Raw genomic sequence first — 19,122 nt, forward strand, 5'->3', positions numbered from 1 at the left:
TGCGGCATGTAGGGGCCTTAAGTGCGCCATGTAGGCGTCTTAGGTTGCGCCATGTAGGCGTCTTACGGTTGCGCCTTTACGCGTCTTACGTGCGCCATGTAGGCGTCTTAAGTGCGCCATGTAGGCGTCTTAGGTTGCGCCATGTAGGCGTCTTACGGGTTGCGCCTTTATGCGTCTTACGTGCGCCATGTAGGCGTCTTAGGTTGCGCCATGTAGGCGTCGTAAGTTGCGCCATGTAGGCGTATTGCGTGCGCCATTTAGGCGTCTTACGGGTTGCGCCTTTACCCGTCTTACGTGTGCCATTTAGGTGTCTTAGGTTGCGCCATGTAGGCGTCTTACGGGTTGCGCCTTTACGCGTCTTACATACGCCATGTAGGTGTTTTAATTGCGCCATGTAGGCGTCTTAGGTTGCGCCATGTAGGCGTCTTACGGGTTGCGCCTTTATGCGTCTTACGTGCGCCATGTAGGCATCTTAGGTTGCGTCATGTAGGCGTCTTAAGTTGCGCCATGCAGGCGTCTTGCGTGCGCCATGTAGGGGTCTTACGGGTTGCGCCTTTACGCGTCTTACGTGCGCCATGTAGGCGTCTTAAGTGCGCCATGTAGGCGTCTTAGGTTGCGCCCTGTAGGCGTCTTACGGGTTGCGCCTTTACGCGTCTTACGTGCGCCATGTAGGCGTCTTAGGTTGCGCCATGTCGGCGTCTTACGTTGCGCCATGTAGGCATCTTAGGTTGCGCCATGTAGACGTCTTAAGTGCGCGATGTAGGCGTCTTAAGTGCGCCATGTAGGCGTCTTAGGTTGTACCATGTAGGCGTCTTAAGTGCGCCATGTAGGCGTCTTAAGTGCGCCATGTAGGCGTCTTAGGTTGCGCCATGTAGGCGTCTTACGGGTTGTGCCTTTACGCGTCTTACGTGCGCCATATAGGCGTCTTAGTTTGCGCCATGTAGGCGTCTTACGGGTTGCGCCTTTACGCGTCTTACGTGCGCCATGTAGGCGTCTTAAGTGCGCCATGTAGGCGTCTTAGGTTGCGCCATGTAGTCGTCTTACGGGTTGCTCCTTTACGCGTCTTACGTCCGCCATGTAGGCGTCTTAAGTGCGCCATGTAGGCGTCTTAGGTTGCGCCATGTAGGCGTCTTACGGGTTGCGCCTTTATGCGTCTTACGTGCGCCATGTAGGCGTCTTAAGTGCGCCATGTAGGGGTCTTAGGTTGCGCCATGTAGGCGTCTTATGGGTTGCGCCTTTATGCGTCTTACGTGCGCCAAGTAGGCATCTTAGGTTGCGCCATGTAGGCGTCTTAGGTTGCGCCATGTAGGCGTCTTACGGGTTGCGCCTTTATGCGTCTTACGTGCGCCATGTAGGCGTCTTAGGTTGCGCCATGTAGGCGTCTTACGGGTTGCGCCTTTACGCGTCTTACGTGCGCCATGTAGGCGTCTTAAGTGCGCCATGTAGGCGTCTTAGGTTTCGCCATGTAGGCGTCTTACGGGTTGCGCCTTTAAGCGTCTTACGTGCGCCATGTAGGCGTCTTAAGTGCGCCATGTAGGCGTCTTAGGTTGCGCCATGTAGGCGTCTTACGGGTTGCGCCTTTACGCGTCTTACGTGCGCCATGTAGGCGTCTTAGGTTGCGCCATGTAGGCGTCTTAAGTTGCGCCATGTAGGCGTCTTGCGTGCGCCATGTAGGCGTCTTAAGTGCGCCATGTAGTCGTCTTAGGTTGCGTCATGTAGGCGTCTTACGGGTTGCGCCTTTACGCGTCTTACGTGCGCCATGTACGCGTCTTAAGTGCGCCATGTAGGCGTGTTACGTGCACCATGTAGGCGTCTTAAGTGCGCCATGTAGGCGTCTTAGGTTGCGCCATGTAGGCGTCTTACGGGTTACGCCTTTATGCGTCTTACGTGCGCCATGTAGGCGTCTTAGGTTGCGCCATGTAGGCGCCTTACGGGTTTCGCCTTTATGCGTCTTACGTGCGCCATGTAGGCGTCTTAGGTTGCGCCATGTAGGCGTCTTACGGGTTGCGCCTTTACGCGTCTTACGTGCGCCATGTAGGCGTCTTAAGTGCGCCATGTAGGCGTCTTAGGTTTCGCCATGTAGGCGTCTCACGGGTTGCGCCTTTAAGCGTCTTACGTGCGCCATGTAGGCGTCTTAAGTGCGCCATGTAGGCGTCTTAGGTTGCGCCATGTAGGCGTCTTACGGGTTGCGCCTTTACGCGTCTTACGTGCGCCATGTAGGCGTCTTAGGTTGCGCCATGTAGGCGTCTTAAGTTGCGCCATGTAGGCGTCTTGCGTGCGCCATGTAGGCGTCTTAAGTGCGCCATGTAGTCGTCTTAGGTTGCGTCATGTAGGCGTCTTACGGGTTGCGCCTTTACGCGTCTTACGTGCGCCATGTACGCGTCTTAAGTGCGCCATGTAGGCGTGTTACGTGCGCCATGTAGGCGTCTTAAGTGCGCCATGTAAGCGTCTTAGGTTGCGCCGTGTAGGCATCTTACGGGTTTCGCCTTTATGCGTCTTACGTGCGCCATGTAGGCGTCTTAAGTGCGCCATATAGGGGTCTTAGGTTGCGCCATGTAGGCATCTTACGGGTTGCGCCTTTATGCGTCTTTCGTGCGCCATATAGGCATCTTAGGTTGCGCCATGTAGGCGTCTTAGGTTGCGCCATGTAGGCGTCTTACGGGTTGCGCCTTTATGCGTCTTACGTGCGCCATGTAGGCGTCTTAGGTTGCGCCATGTAGGCGTCTTAAGTTACGTTATGTAGGCGTCTTGCGTGCGCCATGTAGGCGTCTTAAGTGCGCCATGTAGGCGTCTTAGGTTGCGCCATGTAGGCGTCTTACGGGTTGCTCCTTTACGCGTCTTACGTGCACCATGTAGGCGTCTTAAGTGCGCCATGTAGGCGTCTTAGGTTGCGCCATGTAGGCGTCTTACGGGTTGCGCCTTTATGCGTCTTACGTGCGCCATGTAGGCGTCTTAAGTGCGCCATGTAGGGGTCTTAGGTTGCGCCATGTAGGCGTCTTACGGGTTGCGCCTTTATGCGTCTTACGTGCGCCAAGTAGGCATCTTAGGTTGCGCCATGTAGGCGTCTTAGGTTGCGCCATGTAGGCGTCTTACGGGTTGCGCCTTTATGCGTCTTACGTGCGCCATGTAGGCGTCTTAGGTTGCGCCATGTAGGCGTCTTAGGTTGCACTATGTAGGCGTCTTGCGTGCGCCATGTAGGCGTCTTACGTGCGCCATGTAGGCGTCTTAGGTTGCGCCATGTAAGCGTCTTACGGGTTGCGCCTTTACGCGTCTTACGTGCGCCATGTAGGCGTCTTAAGTGCGCCATGTAAGCGTCTTAGGTTTCGCCATGTAGGCGTCTTACGGGTTGCGCCTTTAAGCGTCTTACGTGCGCCATATAGGCGTCTTAAGTGCGCCATGTAGGCGTCTTAGGTTGCGCCATGTAGGCGTCTTACGGGTTGCGCCTTTACGCGTCTTACGTGCGCCATGTAGGCGTCTTAGGTTGCGCGATGTAGGCGTCTTAAGTTACGCCATGTAGGCGTCTTGCGTGCGCCATGTAGGCGTCTTAAGTGCGCCATGTAGTCGTCTTAGGTTGCGTCATGTAGGCGTCTTACGGGTTGCGCCTTTACGCGTCTTACGTGCGCCATGTACGCGTCTTAAGTGCGCCATGTAGGCGTGTTACGTGCACCATGTAGGCGTCTTAAGTGCGCCATGTAGGCGTCTTAGGTTGCGTCATGTAGGCGTCTTACGGGTTGCGCCTTTACGCGTCTTACGTGCGCCATGTAGGCGTCTTAGGTTGCGCCATGTAGGCGTCTTAAGTTGCGCCATGTAGGCGTCTTGCGTGCGCCATGTAGGCGTCTTAAGTGCGCCATGTAGTCGTCTTAGGTTGCGCCATGTAGGCGTCTTACGGGTTGCGCCCTTTATGCGTCTTACGTGCGCCATGTAGGCGTCTTAAGTGCGCCATGTAGGCGTCTTAGGTTGCGCCATGTAGGCGTCTTACGGGTTGCGCCTTTATGCGTCTTACGTGCGCCAAGTAGGCATCTTAGATTGCGCCATGTAGGCGTCTTAGGTTGCGCCATGTAGGCGTCTTACGGGTTGCGCCTTTACGCGTCTTACGTGCGCCATGTACGCGTCTTAAGTGCGCCATGTAGGCGTGTTACGTGCACCATGTAGGCGTCTTAAGTGCGCCATGTAGGCGTCTTAGGTTGCGTCATGTAGGCGTCTTACGGGTTGCGCCTTTACGCGTCTTACGTGCGCCATGTAGGTGTCTTAAGTTGCGCCATGTAGGTGTCTTAAGTTGCGCCATGTAGGGGTCTTAAGTGCGCCATGTAGTCGTCTTAGGTTGCGCCATGTAGGCGTCTTACGGGTTGCGCCTTTATGCGTCTTACGTGCGTCATGTAGGCGTCTTATTTTGCGCCATGTAGGCGCCTTACGGGTTGCGCCTTTACGCGTCTTACGTGCGCCATGTAGGCGTCTTAAGTGCGCCATGTAAGCGTCTTAGGTTGCACCGTGTAGGCGTCTTACGGGTTTCGCCTTTATGCGTCTTACGTGCGCCATGTAGGCGTCTTAAGTGCGCCATATAGGGGTCTTAGGTTGCGCCATGTAGGCATCTTACGGGTTGCGCCTTTATGCGTCTTTCGTGCGCCATATAGGCATCTTAGGTTGCGCCATGTAGGCGTCTTAGGTTGCGCCATGTAGGCGTCTTACGGGTTGCGCCTTTATGCGTCTTACGTGCGCCATGTAGGCGTCTTAGGTTGCGCCATGTAGGCGTCTTAAGTTACGTTATGTAGGCGTCTTGCGTGCGCCATGTAGGCGTCTTAAGTGCGCCATGTAGGCGTCTTAGGTTGCGCCATGTAGGCGTCTTACGGGTTGCTCCTTTACGCGTCTTACGTGCACCATGTAGGCGTCTTAAGTGCGCCATGTAGGCGTCTTAGGTTGCGCCATGTAGGCGTCTTACGGGTTGCGCCTTTATGCGTCTTACGTGCGCCATGTAGGCGTCTTAAGTGCGCCATGTAGGGGTCTTAGGTTGCGCCATGTAGGCGTCTTACGGGTTGCGCCTTTATGCGTCTTACGTGCGCCAAGTAGGCATCTTAGGTTGCGCCATGTAGGCGTCTTAGGTTGCGCCATGTAGGCGTCTTACGGGTTGCGCCTTTATGCGTCTTACGTGCGCCATGTAGGCGTCTTAGGTTGCGCCATGTAGGCGTCTTAGGTTGCACTATGTAGGCGTCTTGCGTGCGCCATGTAGGCGTCTTACGTGCGCCATGTAGGCGTCTTAGGTTGCGCCATGTAAGCGTCTTACGGGTTGCGCCTTTACGCGTCTTACGTGCGCCATGTAGGCGTCTTAAGTGCGCCATGTAAGCGTCTTAGGTTTCGCCATGTAGGCGTCTTACGGGTTGCGCCTTTAAGCGTCTTACGTGCGCCATATAGGCGTCTTAAGTGCGCCATGTAGGCGTCTTAGGTTGCGCCATGTAGGCGTCTTACGGGTTGCGCCTTTACGCGTCTTACGTGCGCCATGTAGGCGTCTTAGGTTGCGCCATGTAGGCGTCTTAAGTTACGCCATGTAGGCGTCTTGCGTGCGCCATGTAGGCGTCTTAAGTGCGCCATGTAGTCGTCTTAGGTTGCGTCATGTAGGCGTCTTACGGGTTGCGCCTTTACGCGTCTTACGTGCGCCATGTACGCGTCTTAAGTGCGCCATGTAGGCGTGTTACGTGCACCATGTAGGCGTCTTAAGTGCGCCATGTAGGCGTCTTAGGTTGCGTCATGTAGGCGTCTTACGGGTTGCGCCTTTACGCGTCTTACGTGCGCCATGTAGGCGTCTTAGGTTGCGCCATGTAGGCGTCTTAAGTTGCGCCATGTAGGCGTCTTGCGTGCGCCATGTAGGAGTCTTAAGTGCGCCATGTAGTCGTCTTAGGTTGCGCCATGTAGGCGTCTTACGGGTTGCGCCCTTTATGCGTCTTACGTGCGCCATGTAGGCGTCTTAAGTGCGCCATGTAGGCGTCTTAGGTTGCGCCATGTAGGCGTCTTACGGGTTGCGCCTTTATGCGTCTTACGTGCGCCAAGTAGGCATCTTAGATTGCGCCATGTAGGCGTCTTAGGTTGCGCCATGTAGGCGTCTTACGGGTTGCGCCTTTACGCGTCTTACGTGCGCCATGTACGCGTCTTAAGTGCGCCATGTAGGCGTGTTACGTGCACCATGTAGGCGTCTTAAGTGCGCCATGTAGGCGTCTTAGGTTGCGTCATGTAGGCGTCTTACGGGTTGCGCCTTTACGCGTCTTACGTGCGCCATGTAGGTGTCTTAAGTTGCGCCATGTAGGTGTCTTAAGTTGCGCCATGTAGGGGTCTTAAGTGCGCCATGTAGTCGTCTTAGGTTGCGCCATGTAGGCGTCTTACGGGTTGCGCCTTTATGCGTCTTACGTGCGTCATGTAGGCGTCTTATTTTGCGCCATGTAGGCGCCTTACGGGTTGCGCCTTTACGCGTCTTACGTGCGCCATGTAGGCGTCTTAAGTGCGCCATGTAAGCGTCTTAGGTTGCACCGTGTAGGCGTCTTACGGGTTTCGCCTTTATGCGTCTTACGTGCGCCATGTAGGCGTCTTAAGTGCGCCATATAGGGGTCTTTGGTTGCGCCATGTAGGCATCTTACGGGTTGCGCCTTTATGCGTCTTTCGTGCGCCATATAGGCATCTTAGGTTGCGCCATGTAGGCGTCTTAGGTTGCGCCATGTAGGCGTCTTACGGGTGGCGCCTTTATGCGTCTTACGTGCGCCATGTAGGCGTCTTAGGTTGCGCCATGTAGGTGTCTTAAGTTGCGTTATGTAGGCGTCTTGCGTGCGCCATGTAGGGGTCTTACGGTTTGCGCCTTTATGCGTCTTACGTGCGCCATGTAGGCGTCTTAGGTTGCGCCATGTAGGCGTCTTACGGGTTGCGCCTTTACACGTCTTACGTGCGCCATGTAGGCGTCTTACGGGTTGCGCCTTTATGTGTCTTACGTGCGCCATGTAGGCGTCTTAGGTTGCGCCATGTAGGCGTCGTAAGTTGCGCCATGTAGGCGTATTGCGTGCGCCATTTAGGCGTCTTACGGGTTGCGCCTTTACCCGTCTTACGTGCGCCATTTAGGTGTCTTAGGTTGCGCCATGTAGGCGTCTTACGGGTTGCGCCTTTACGCGTCTTACGTACGCCATGTAGGTGTTTTAAGTGCGCCATGTAGGCGTCTTAGGTTGCGCCATGTAGGCGTCTTACGGGTTGCGCCTTTATGCGTCTTACGTGCGCCATGTAGGCGTCTTAGGTTGCGTCATGTAGGCGTCTTAAGTTGCGCCATGCAGGCGTCTTGCGTGCGCCATGTAGGCGTCTTACGGGTTGCGCCTTTACGCGTCTTACGTGCGCCATGTAGGCGTCTTAAGTGCGCCATGTAGGCGTCTTAGGTTGCGCCCTGTAGGCGTCTTACGGGTTGCGCCTTTACGCGTCTTACGTGCGCCATGTAGGCGTCTTAGGTTGCGCCATGTCGGCGTCTTACGTTGCGCCATGTAGGCATCTTAGGTTGCGCCATGTAGACGTCTTAAGTGCGCGATGTAGGCGTCTTAAGTGCGCCATGTAGGCGTCTTAGGTTGTGCCATGTAGGCGTCTTAAGTGCGCCATGTAGGCGTCTTAAGTGCGCCATGTAGGCGTCTTAGGTTGCGCCATGTAGGCGTCTTACGGGTTGCGCCTTTACGCGTCTTACGTGCGCCATGTAGGCGTCTTAGTTTGCGCCATGTAGGCTTCGTACGGGTTGCGCCTTTACGCGTCTTACGTGCGCCATGTAGGCGTCTTAAGTGCGCCATGTAGGCGTCTTAGGTTGCGCCATGTAGGCGTCTTACGGGTTGCTCCTTTACGCGTCTTACGTGCGCCATGTAGGCGTCTTAGGTTGCGCCATGTAGGCGTCTTACGGGTTGCTCCTTTACGCGTCTTACGTGCGCCATGTAGGCGTCTTAGGTTGCTCCATGTAGGCGTCTTACGGGTTGCGCCTTTATGCGTCTTACGTGCGCCATGTAGGCGTCTTAAGTGCGCCATGTAGGGGTCTTAGGTTGCGCCATGTAGGCGTCTTACGGGTTGCGCCTTTATGCGTCTTACGTGCGCCAAGTAGACATCTTAGGTTGCGCCATGTAGGCGTCTTAGGTTGCGCCATGTAGGCGTCTTACGGGTTGCGCCTTTATGCGTCTTACGTGCGCCATGTAGGCGTCTTAGGTTGCGCCATGTAGGCGTCTTAGGTTGCATTATGTAGGCGTCTTGCGTGCGCCATGTAGGCGTCTTAGGTTGGCCATGTAGTCGTCTTACGGGTTGCGCCTTTACGCGTCTTACGTGCGCCATGTAGGCGTCTTAGGTTTCGCCATGTAGGCGTCTTACGGGTTGCGCCTTTAAGCGTCTTACGTGCGCCATGTAGGCGTCTTAAGTGCGCCATGTAGGCGTCTTAGGTTGCGCCATGTAGGCGTCTTACGGGTTGCGCCTTTACGCGTCTTACGTGCGCCATGTAGGCGTCTTAGGTTGTGCCATGTAGGCGTCTTAAGTTGCGCCATGTAGGCGTCTTGCGTGCGCCATGTAGGCGTCTTAAGTGTGCCATGTAGTCGTCTTAGGTTGCGTCATGTAGGCGTCTTACGGGTTGCGCCTTTACGCGTCTTACGTGCGCCATGTACGCGTCTTAAGTGCGCCATGTAGGCGTGTTACGTGCACCATGTAGGCGTCTTAAGTGCGCCATGTAGGCGTCTTAGGTTGCGCCATGTAGGCGTCTTACGGGTTGCGCCTTTATGCGTCTTACGTGCGCCATGTAGGCGTCTTAGGTTGCGCCATGTAGGCGCCTTACGGGTTGCGCCTTTACGCGTCTTACGTGCGCCATGTAGGCGTCTTAAGTGCGCCATGTAAGCGTCTTAGGTTGCGCCGTGAAGGCGTCTTACGGGTTTCGCCTTTATGCGTCTTACGTGCGCCATGTAGGCGTCTTAAGTGCGCCATATAGGGGTCTTAGGTTGCGCGATGTAGGCATCTTACGGGTTGCGCCTTTATGCGTCTTTCGTGCGCCATATAGGCATCTTAGGTTTCGCCATGTAGGCGTCTTAGGTTGCGCCATGTAGGCGTCTTACGGGTTGCGCCTTTATGCGTCTTACGTGCGCCATGTAGGCGTCTTAGGTTGCGCCATGTAGGCGTCTTAAGTTGCGTTATGTAGGCGTCTTGCGTGCGCCATGTAGGGGTCTTACGGGTTGCGCCTTTATGCGTCTTACGTGCGCCATGTAGGCGTCTTAGGTTGCGCCATGTAGGCGTCTTACGGGTTGCGCCTTTACACGTCTTACGTGCGCCATGTAGGCGTCTTAAGTGCGCCATGTAGGCGTCTTAGGTTGCGCCATGTAGGCGTCTTACGGGTTGCGCCTTTAAGCGTCTTACGTGCGCCATGTAGGCGTCTTAAGTGCGCCATGTAGGCGTCTTAGGTTGCGCCATGTAGGCGTCTTACGGGTTGCGCCTTTAAGCGTCTTACGTGCGCCATGTAGGCGTCTTAAGTGCGCCATGTAGGCGTCTTAGGTTGCGCCATGTAGGCGTCTTACGGGTTGCACCTTTACGCGTCTTACGTGCGCCATTTAGGTGTCTTAGGTTGCGCCATGTAGGCGTCTTACGTGTTGCGCCTTTACGCGTCTTACGTACGCCATGTAGGTGTTTTAAGTGCGCCATGGAGGCGTCTTAGGTTGCGCCATGTAGGCGTCTTACGGGTTGCGCCTTTATGCGTCTTACGTGCGCCATGTAGGCGTCTTAGGTTCCGTCATGTAGGCGTCTTAAGTTGCGCCATGCAGGCGTCTTGCGTGCGCCATGTAGGCGTCTTACGGGTTGCGCCTTTACGCGTCTTACGTGCGCCATGTAGGCGTCTTAAGTGCGCCATGTAGGCGTCTTAGGTTGCGCCCTGTAGGCGTCTTACGGGTTGCGCCTTTACGCGTCTTACGTGCGCCATGTAGGCGTCTTAGGTTGCGCCATGTCGGCGTCTTACGTTGCGCCATGTAGGCATCTTAGGTTGCGCCATGTAGACGTCTTACGTGCGCGATGTAGGCGTCTTAAGTGCGCCATGTAGGCGTCTTAGGTTGTGCCATGTAGGCGTCTTAAGTGCGCCATGTAGGCGTCTTAAGTGCGCCATGTAGGCGTCTTAGGTTGCGCCATGTAGGCGTCTTACGGGTTGCGCCTTTACGCGTCTTACGTACGCCATGTAGGCGTCTTAGTTTGCGCCATGTAGGCGTCTTACGGGTTGCGCCTTTACGCGTCTTACGTGCGCCATGTAGGCGTCTTAAGTGCGCCATGTAGGCGTCTTAGGTTGCGCCATGTAGGCGTCTTACAGGTTGCTCCTTTACGCGTCTTACGTGCGCCATGTAGGCGTCTTAAGTGCGCCATGTAGGCGTCTTAGGTTGCGCCATGTAGGCGTCTTACGGGTTGCGCCTTTATGCGTCTTACGTGCGCCATGTAGGCGTCTTAAGTGCGCCATGTAGGGGTCTTAGGTTGCGCCATGTAGGCGTCTTACGGGTTGCGCCTTTATGCGTCTTACGTGCGCCAAGTAGGCATCTTAGGTTGCGCCATGTAGGCGTCTTAGGTTGCGCCATGTAGGCGTCTTACGGGTTGCGCCTTTATGCGTCTTACGTGCGCCATGTAGGCGTCTTAGGTTGCATTATGTAGGCGTCTTAGGTTGCATTATGTAGGCGTCTTGCGTGCGCCATGTAGGCGTCTTACGGGTTGCGCCTTTACGCGTCTTACGTGCGCCATGTAGGCGTCTTAGGTTGCGCCATGTAGGCGTCTTACTGGTTGCGCCTTTACGCGTCTTACGTGCGCCATGTAGGCGTCTTAAGTGCGCCATGTAGGCGTCTTAGGTTTCGCCATGTAGGCGTCTTACGGGTTGCGCCTTTAAGCGTCTTACGTGCGCCATGTAGGCGTCTTAAGTGCGTCATGTAGGCGTCTTAGGTTGCGCCATGTAGGCGTCTTACGGGTTGCGCCTTTACGCGTCTTACGTGCGCCATGTAGGCGTCTTAGGTTGCGCCATGTAGGCGTCTTAAGTTGCGCCATGTAGGCGTCTTGCGTGCGCCATGTAGGCGTCTTAAGTGCGCCATGTAGTCGTCTTAGGTTGCGTCATGTAGGCGTCTTACGGGTTACGCCTTTACGCGTCTTACGTGCGCCATGTACGCGTCTTAAGTGCGCCATGTAGGCGTGTTACGTGCACCATGTAGGCGTCTTAAGTGCGCCATGTAGGCGTCTTAGGTTGCGCCATGTAGGCGTCTTACGGGTTGCGCCTTTATGCGTCTTACGTGCGCCATGTAGGCGTCTTAAGTGCGCCATGTAAGCGTCTTAGGTTGCGCCGTGTAGGCGTCTTACGGGTTGCGCCATGTAGGCGTCTTACGGGTTGCGCCTTTACGCGTCTTACGTGCGCCATGTAGGCGTCTTAAGTGCGCCATGTAAGCGTCTTAGGTTGCGCCGTGTAGGCGTCTTACGGGTTTCGCCTTTATGCGTCTTACGTGCGCCATGTAGGCGTCTTAAGTGCGCCATATAGGGGTCTTAGGTTGCGCCATGTAGGCATCTTACGGGTTGCGCCTTTATGCGTCTTTCGTGCGCCATATAGGCATCTTAGGTTGCGCCATGTAGGCGTCTTAGGTTGCGCCATGTAGGCGTCTTACGGGTTGCGCCTTTATGCGACTTACGTGCGCCATGTAGGCGTCTAAGGTTGCGCCATGTAGGTGTCTTAAGTTGCGTTATGTAGGCGTCTTGCGTGCGCCATGTAGGGGTCTTACGGGTTGCGCCTTTATGCGTCTTACGTGCGCCATGTAGGCTTCTTAGGTTGCGCAATGTAGGCGTCTTACGTGTTGCGGCTTTACACGTCTTACGTGCGCCATGTAGGCGTCTTAAGTGCGCCATGTAGGCGTCTTAGGTTGCGCGATGTAGGCGTCTTACGGGTTGCACCTTTAAGCGTCTTACGTGCGCCATGTAGGCGTCTTAAGTGCGCCATGTAGGCGTCTTAGGTTGCGCCATGTAGGCATGTTACGGGTTGCACCTTTACGCGTCTTACGTGCGCCATGTAGGCGTCTTAGGTTGCGCCATGTAGGCGTCTTAAGTTGCACCATGTAGGCGTCTTGCGTGCGCCATGTAGGCGTCTTAAGTGCGCCATGTAGTCATCTTAGGTTGCGTCATGTAGGCGTCTTACGGGTTGCGCCTTTACGCGTCTTACGTGCGCAATGTAGGCGTCTTAAGTGCTCCATGTAGGCGTCTTACGTGCACCATGTAGGCGTCTTAAGTGCGCCATGTAGGCGTCTTAGGTTGCGCCAGGTAGGCGTCTTACCAGTTGCGCCTTTATGCGTCTTACGTGCGCCATGTAGGCGTCTTAGGTTGCGCCATGTAGGCGTCTTAAGTTGCGCCATGCAGGCGTCTTGCGTGCGCCATGTAGGCGTCTTACGGGTTGCGCCTTTACGCGTCTTACGTGCGCCATGTAGGCGTCTTAAGTGCGCCATGTAGGCGTCCTAGGTTGCGCCCTGTAGGCGTCTTACGTGTTGCGCCTTTACGCTTCTTACGTGCGCCATGTAGGCATCTTAGGTTGCGCCATGTCGGCGTCTTACGTTGCGCCATGTAGGCATCTTAGGTTGCGCCATGTAGGCGTCTTAAGTGCGCCATGTAGGCGTCTTAGGTTGTGCCATGTAGGCGTCTTAAGTGCGCCATGTAGGCGTCTTAAGTGCGCCATGTAGGCGTCTTAGGTTGCGCCATGTAGGCGTCTTACTGGTTGCGCCTTTACGCGTCTTACGTGCGCCATGTAGGCGTCTTAAGTGCGCCATGTAGGCGTCTTAGGTTTCGCCATGTAGGCGTCTTACGGGTTGCGCCTTTAAGCGTCTTACGTGCGCCATGTAGGCGTCTTAAGTGCGTCATGTAGGCGTCTTAGGTTGCGCCATGTAGGCGTCTTACGGGTTGCGCCTTTACGCGTCTTACGTGCGCCATGTAGGCGTCTTAGGTTGCGCCATGTAGGCGTCTTAAGTTGCGCCATGTAGGCGTCTTGCGTGCGCCATGTAGGCGTCTTAAGTGCGCCATGTAGTCGTCTTAGGTTGCGTCATGTAGGCGTCTTACGGGTTACGCCTTTACGCGTCTTACGTGCGCCATGTACGCGTCTTAAGTGCGCCATGTAGGCGTGTTACGTGCACCATGTAGGCGTCTTAAGTGCGCCATGTAGGCGTCTTAGGTTGCGCCATGTAGGCGTCTTACGGGTTGCGCCTTTATGCGTCTTACGTGCGCCATGTAGGCGTCTTAAGTGCGCCATGTAAGCGTCTTAGGTTGCGCCGTGTAGGCGTCTTACGGGTTGCGCCATGTAGGCGTCTTACGGGTTGCGCCTTTACGCGTCTTACGTGCGCCATGTAGGCGTCTTAAGTGCGCCATGTAAGCGTCTTAGGTTGCGCCGTGTAGGCGTCTTACGGGTTTCGCCTTTATGCGTCTTACGTGCGCCATGTAGGCGTCTTAAGTGCGCCATATAGGGGTCTTAGGTTGCGCCATGTAGGCATCTTACGGGTTGCGCCTTTATGCGTCTTTCGTGCGCCATATAGGCATCTTAGGTTGCGCCATGTAGGCGTCTTAGGTTGCGCCATGTAGGCGTCTTACGGGTTGCGCCTTTATGCGACTTACGTGCGCCATGTAGGCGTCTAAGGTTGCGCCATGTAGGTGTCTTAAGTTGCGTTATGTAGGCGTCTTGCGTGCGCCATGTAGGGGTCTTACGGGTTGCGCCTTTATGCGTCTTACGTGCGCCATGTAGGCTTCTTAGGTTGCGCAATGTAGGCGTCTTACGTGTTGCGGCTTTACACGTCTTACGTGCGCCATGTAGGCGTCTTAAGTGCGCCATGTAGGCGTCTTAGGTTGCGCGATGTAGGCGTCTTACGGGTTGCACCTTTAAGCGTCTTACGTGCGCCATGTAGGCGTCTTAAGTGCGCCATGTAGGCGTCTTAGGTTGCGCCATGTAGGCATGTTACGGGTTGCACCTTTACGCGTCTTACGTGCGCCATGTAGGCGTCTTAGGTTGCGCCATGTAGGCGTCTTAAGTTGCACCATGTAGGCGTCTTGCGTGCGCCATGTAGGCGTCTTAAGTGCGCCATGTAGTCATCTTAGGTTGCGTCATGTAGGCGTCTTACGGGTTGCGCCTTTACGCGTCTTACGTGCGCAATGTAGGCGTCTTAAGTGCTCCATGTAGGCGTCTTACGTGCACCATGTAGGCGTCTTAAGTGCGCCATGTAGGCGTCTTAGGTTGCGCCAGGTAGGCGTCTTACCAGTTGCGCCTTTATGCGTCTTACGTGCGCCATGTAGGCGTCTTAGGTTGCGCCATGTAGGCGTCTTAAGTTGCGCCATGCAGGCGTCTTGCGTGCGCCATGTAGGCGTCTTACGGGTTGCGCCTTTACGCGTCTTACGTGCGCCATGTAGGCGTCTTAAGTGCGCCATGTAGGCGTCCTAGGTTGCGCCCTGTAGGCGTCTTACGTGTTGCGCCTTTACGCTTCTTACGTGCGCCATGTAGGCATCTTAGGTTGCGCCATGTCGGCGTCTTACGTTGCGCCATGTAGGCATCTTAGGTTGCGCCATGTAGGCGTCTTAAGTGCGCCATGTAGGCGTCTTAGGTTGTGCCATGTAGGCGTCTTAAGTGCGCCATGTAGGCGTCTTAAGTGCGCCATGTAGGCGTCTTAGGTTGCGCCATGTAGGCGTCTTACGGGTTGCGCCTTTACGCGTCTTACGTGCGCCATGTAGGCGTCTTAGGTTGCGCCATGTAGGCGTCTTACGGGTTGCGCCTTTACGCGTCTTACGTGCGCCATGTAGGCGTCTTAAGTGCGCCATGTAGGCGTCTTAGGTTGCGCCATGTAGGCGTCTTACGGGTTGCGCCTTTACGCGTCTTACGTGCGCCATGTAGGCGTCTTAAGTGCGCCATGTAGGCGTCTTAGGTTGCGCCATGTAGGCATCTTACGGGTTGCGCCTTTATGCGTCTTACGTGCGCCATGTAGGCGTCTTAAGTGCGCCATGTAGGGGTCTTAGGTTTCGCCATGTAGGCGTCTTACGGGTTGCGCCTTTATACGTCTTACGTGCGCCATGTAGGCATCTTAGGTTGCGCCATGTAGGCGTCTTAGGTTGCGCCATGTAGGCGTCTTACGAGTTGCGCCTTTATGCGTCTTACGTGCGCCGTGTAGGCGTCTTAGGTTACGCCATGTAGGCGACTTAAGTTGCGCCATGTAGGCATCTTGCGTGCGCCATGTAGGCGTCTTACGGGTTGCGCCTTTACACGTCTTACGTGCGCCATGTAGGCGTCTAAGGTTGCGCCATGTAGGCGTCTTACGGGTTGCGCCTTTACGCGTCTTACGTGCGCCATGTAGGCGTCTTAAGTGCGCCATGTAGGCGTCTTAGGTTGCGCCCTGTAGGCGTCTTACGGGTTGCGCCTTTACGCGTCTTACGTGCGCCATGTAGGCGTCTTAGGTTGCGCCATGTCGGCGTCTTACGTTGCGCCATGTAGGCATCTTAGGTTGCGCCATGTAGGCGTCTTAAGTGCGCCATGTAGGCGTCTTAAGTGCGCCATGTAGGCGTCTTAGGTTGTGCCATGTAGGCGTCTTAAGTGCGCCATGTAGGCGTCTTAAGTGCGCCATGTAGGCGTCTTAGGTTGCGCCATGTAGGCGTCTTACGGGTTGCGCCTTTACGCGTCTTACGTGCGCCATGTAGGCGTCTTAGGTTGCGCCATGTAGGCGTCTTACGGGTTGCGCCTTTACGTGTCTTACGTGCGCCATGTAGGCGTCTTAAGTGCGCCATGTAGGCGTCTTAGGTTGCACCATGTAGGCGTCTTACGGGTTGCGCCTTTACGCGTCATACGTGCGCCATGTAGGCGTCTTAAGTGCTATGTAGGCGTCTTAGGTTGCGCCATGTAGGCGTCTTACGGGTTGCGCCTTTATGCGTCTTACGTGCGCCATGTTGGCGTCTTAAGTGCGCCATGTAGGGGTCTTAGGTTGCGCCATGTAGGCGTCTTACGGGTTGCGCCTTTATGCGTCTTACGTGCGCCATGTAGGCATCTTAGGTTGCGCCATGTAGGCGTCTTAGGTTGCGCCATGTAGGCGTCTTACGGGTTGCGCCTTTATGCGTCTTACGTGCGCCATGTAGGCATCTTAGGTTGCGCCATGTAGGCGTCTTAGGTTGCGCCATGTCGGCGTCTTACGGGTTGCGCCTTTATGCGTCTTACGTGCGCCATGTAGGCGTCTTAGGTTGCGCCATGTAGGCGTCTTAAGTTGCGCCATGTAGGCGTCTTGCGTGCGCCATGTAGGCGTCTTACGGGTTGCGCCTTTACTCGTCTTACGTGCGCCATGTAGGCGTCTTAGGTTGCGCCCTGTAGGAGTCTTACGGGTTGCGCCTTTACGCTTCTTACATGCGCCATGTAGGCATCTTAGGTTGCGCCATGTCGGCGTCTTACGTTGCGCCATGTAGGCATCTTAGGTTGCACCATGTAGGCGTCTTAAGTGCGCCATGTAGGCGTCTTAGGTTGTGCCATGTAGGCGTCTTAAGTGCGCCATGTAGGCGTCTTAGGTTGCGCCATGTAGGCGTCTTACGGGTTGCGCCTTTACGCGTCTAACTTGCGCCATGTAGGCGTCTTAGGTTGCGCCATGTAGGCATCTTACGGGTTGCGCCTTTACGCGTCTTACGTGCGCCATGTAGGCGTCTTAAGTGCGCCATGTAGGCGTCTTAGGTTGCGCCATGTAGGCATCTTACGGGTTGCGCCTTTACGCGTCTTACGTGCGCCATGTAGGCGTCTTAAGTGCGCCATGTAGGCGTCTTAGGTTGCGCCATGTAGGCATCTTACGGGTTGCGCCTTTATGCGTCTTACGTGCGCCATGTAGGCGTCTTAAGTGCGCCATGTAGGGGTCTTAGGTTTCGCCATGTAGGCGTCTTACGGGTTGCGCCTTTATGCGTCCTACGTGCGCCATGTAGGCATCTTAGGTTGCGCCATGTAGGCGTCTTAGGTTGTGCCATGTAGGCGTCTTACGGGTTGCGCCTTTATGCGTCTTACGTGCGCCATGTAGGCGTCTTAGGTTGCGCCATGTAGGCGTCTTAAGTTGCGCCATGTAGTCGTCTTGCGTGCGCCATGTAGGCGTCTTACAGGTTGCGCCGTTATGCGTCTTACGTGCACAATGTAGGCGTCTTAGGTTGTGCCACGTAGGCGTCTTAAGTGCGCCATGTAGGCGTCTTCCCTGCGCCATGTAGGCGTCTTAAGTGCGCCATGTAGTCGTCTTAGGTTGCGCCATGTAGGCGTCTTACTGGTTGCGCCTTTACGCATCTTACGTGCGCCATGTAGGCGTCCTAAGTGCGCCATGTAGGCGTCTTAGGTTGCGCCATGTAGGCGTCTTACGGGTTGCGCCTTTACGCGTCTTACGTGCGCCATGTAGGCGTCTTAAGTGCGCCATGTAGGCGTCTTAGGTTGCGCCATGTAGGCGTCTTACGGGTTGCACCTTTACGCGTCTTACGTGCGCCGTGTAGGCGTCTTAAGTGCGTCATGTAGGCGTCTTAGGTTGCGGCATGTAGGCGTCTTACGGGTTGCGCCTTTACGCGTCTTACGTGCGCCATGTAGGCATCTTAAGTGCGCCATGTAGGCGTCTTAGGTTGCGCCATGTAGGCGTCTTACGGGTTGCGCCTTTACGCGTCTTACGTGCGCCATGTAGGCGTCTTAAGTGCGCCATGTAGGCGTCTTAGGTTGCGCCATGTAGGCGTCTTACGGGTTGTGCCTTTATGCGTCTTACGTGCGCCATGTAGGCGTCTTAGCTTGCGCCATGTAGGCGTCTTAAGTTGCGCCATGTAGGCGTCTTGCGTGCGCCATGTAGGCGTCTTACGGGTTGCGCCTTGATGCGTCCTACGTGCGCCATGTAGGCGTCATTGGTTGCGCCATGTAGGCGTCTTACGGGTTGCGCCTTTATGCGTCTTACGTGCGCCATGTAGGCGTCTTAAGTGCGCCATGTAGGGGTCTTAGGTTGCGCCATGTAGGCGTCTTACGGGTTGTGCCTTTACGCGTCATACGTGCGCCATGTAGGCGTCTTAAGTGCGCCATGTAGGCGTCTTAGGTTGCGCCATGTAGGCGTCTTACGGGTTGCGCCTTTATGCGTCTTACGTGCGCCATGTAGGCATCTTAGGTTGCGCCATGTAGGCGTCTTAGGTTGCGCCATGTAGGCGTCTTACGGGTTGCGCCTTTATGCGTCTTACGTGCGCCATGTAGGCGTCTTAGGTTGCGCCACGTAGGCGTCTTAAGTTGCACCATGTAGGCGTCTTGCGTGCGCCATGTAGGCGTCTTACGGGTTGAGCCTTTACTCGTCTTACGTGCGCCATGTAGGCGTCTTAGGTTGCGCCCTGTAGGCGTCTTACGGGTTGCGCCTTTACGCTTCTTACGTGCGCCATATAGGCATCTTAGGTTGCGCCATGTCGGCGTCTTACGTTGCGCCATGTAGGCATCTTAGGTTGCGCCATGTAGGCGTCTTAAGTGCGCCATGTAGGCGTCTTAGGTTGTGCCATGTAGGCGTCTTAAGTGCGCCATGTAGGCGTCGTAAGTGCGCCATGTAGGCGTCTTAGGTTGCGCCATGTAGGCGTCTTACGGGTTGCGCCTTTACGCGTCTTACGTGCGCCATGTAGGCGTCTTAAGTGCGCCATGTAGGGGTCTTAGGTTTCGCCATGTAGGCGTCTTACGGGTTGCGCCTTTATGCGTCTTACGTGCGCCATGTAGGCGTCTTAGGTGCGCCATGTAGTCGTCTTAGGTTGCGCCATGTAGGCGTCTTACGGGTTGCGCCTTTACGCGTCTTACGTGCGCCATGTAGGCATCTTAAGTGCGCCATGTAGGCGTCTTAGGTTGCGCCATGTAGGCGTCTTACGGGTTGCGCCTTTACGCGTCTTACGTGCGCCATGTAGGCGTCTTAAGTGCGCCATGTAGGCGTCTTAGGTTGCGCCATGTAGGCGTCTTACGGGTTGTGCCTTTATGCGTCTTACGTGCGCCATGTAGGCGTCTTAGCTTGCGCCATGTAGGCGTCTTAAGTTGCGCCATGTAGGCGTCTTGCGTGCGCCATGTAGGCGTCTTACGGGTTGCGCCTTGATGCGTCCTACGTGCGCCATGTAGGCGTCATTGGTTGCACCATGTAGGCG

This window comes from Urtica dioica, chromosome 1 (assembly GCF_054948205.1).
Source record: "Urtica dioica subsp. dioica isolate 48M chromosome 1, U.dioica_male_clone48M_v1_H2, whole genome shotgun sequence".
Taxonomy (NCBI): Eukaryota; Viridiplantae; Streptophyta; class Magnoliopsida; order Rosales; family Urticaceae; genus Urtica; species Urtica dioica.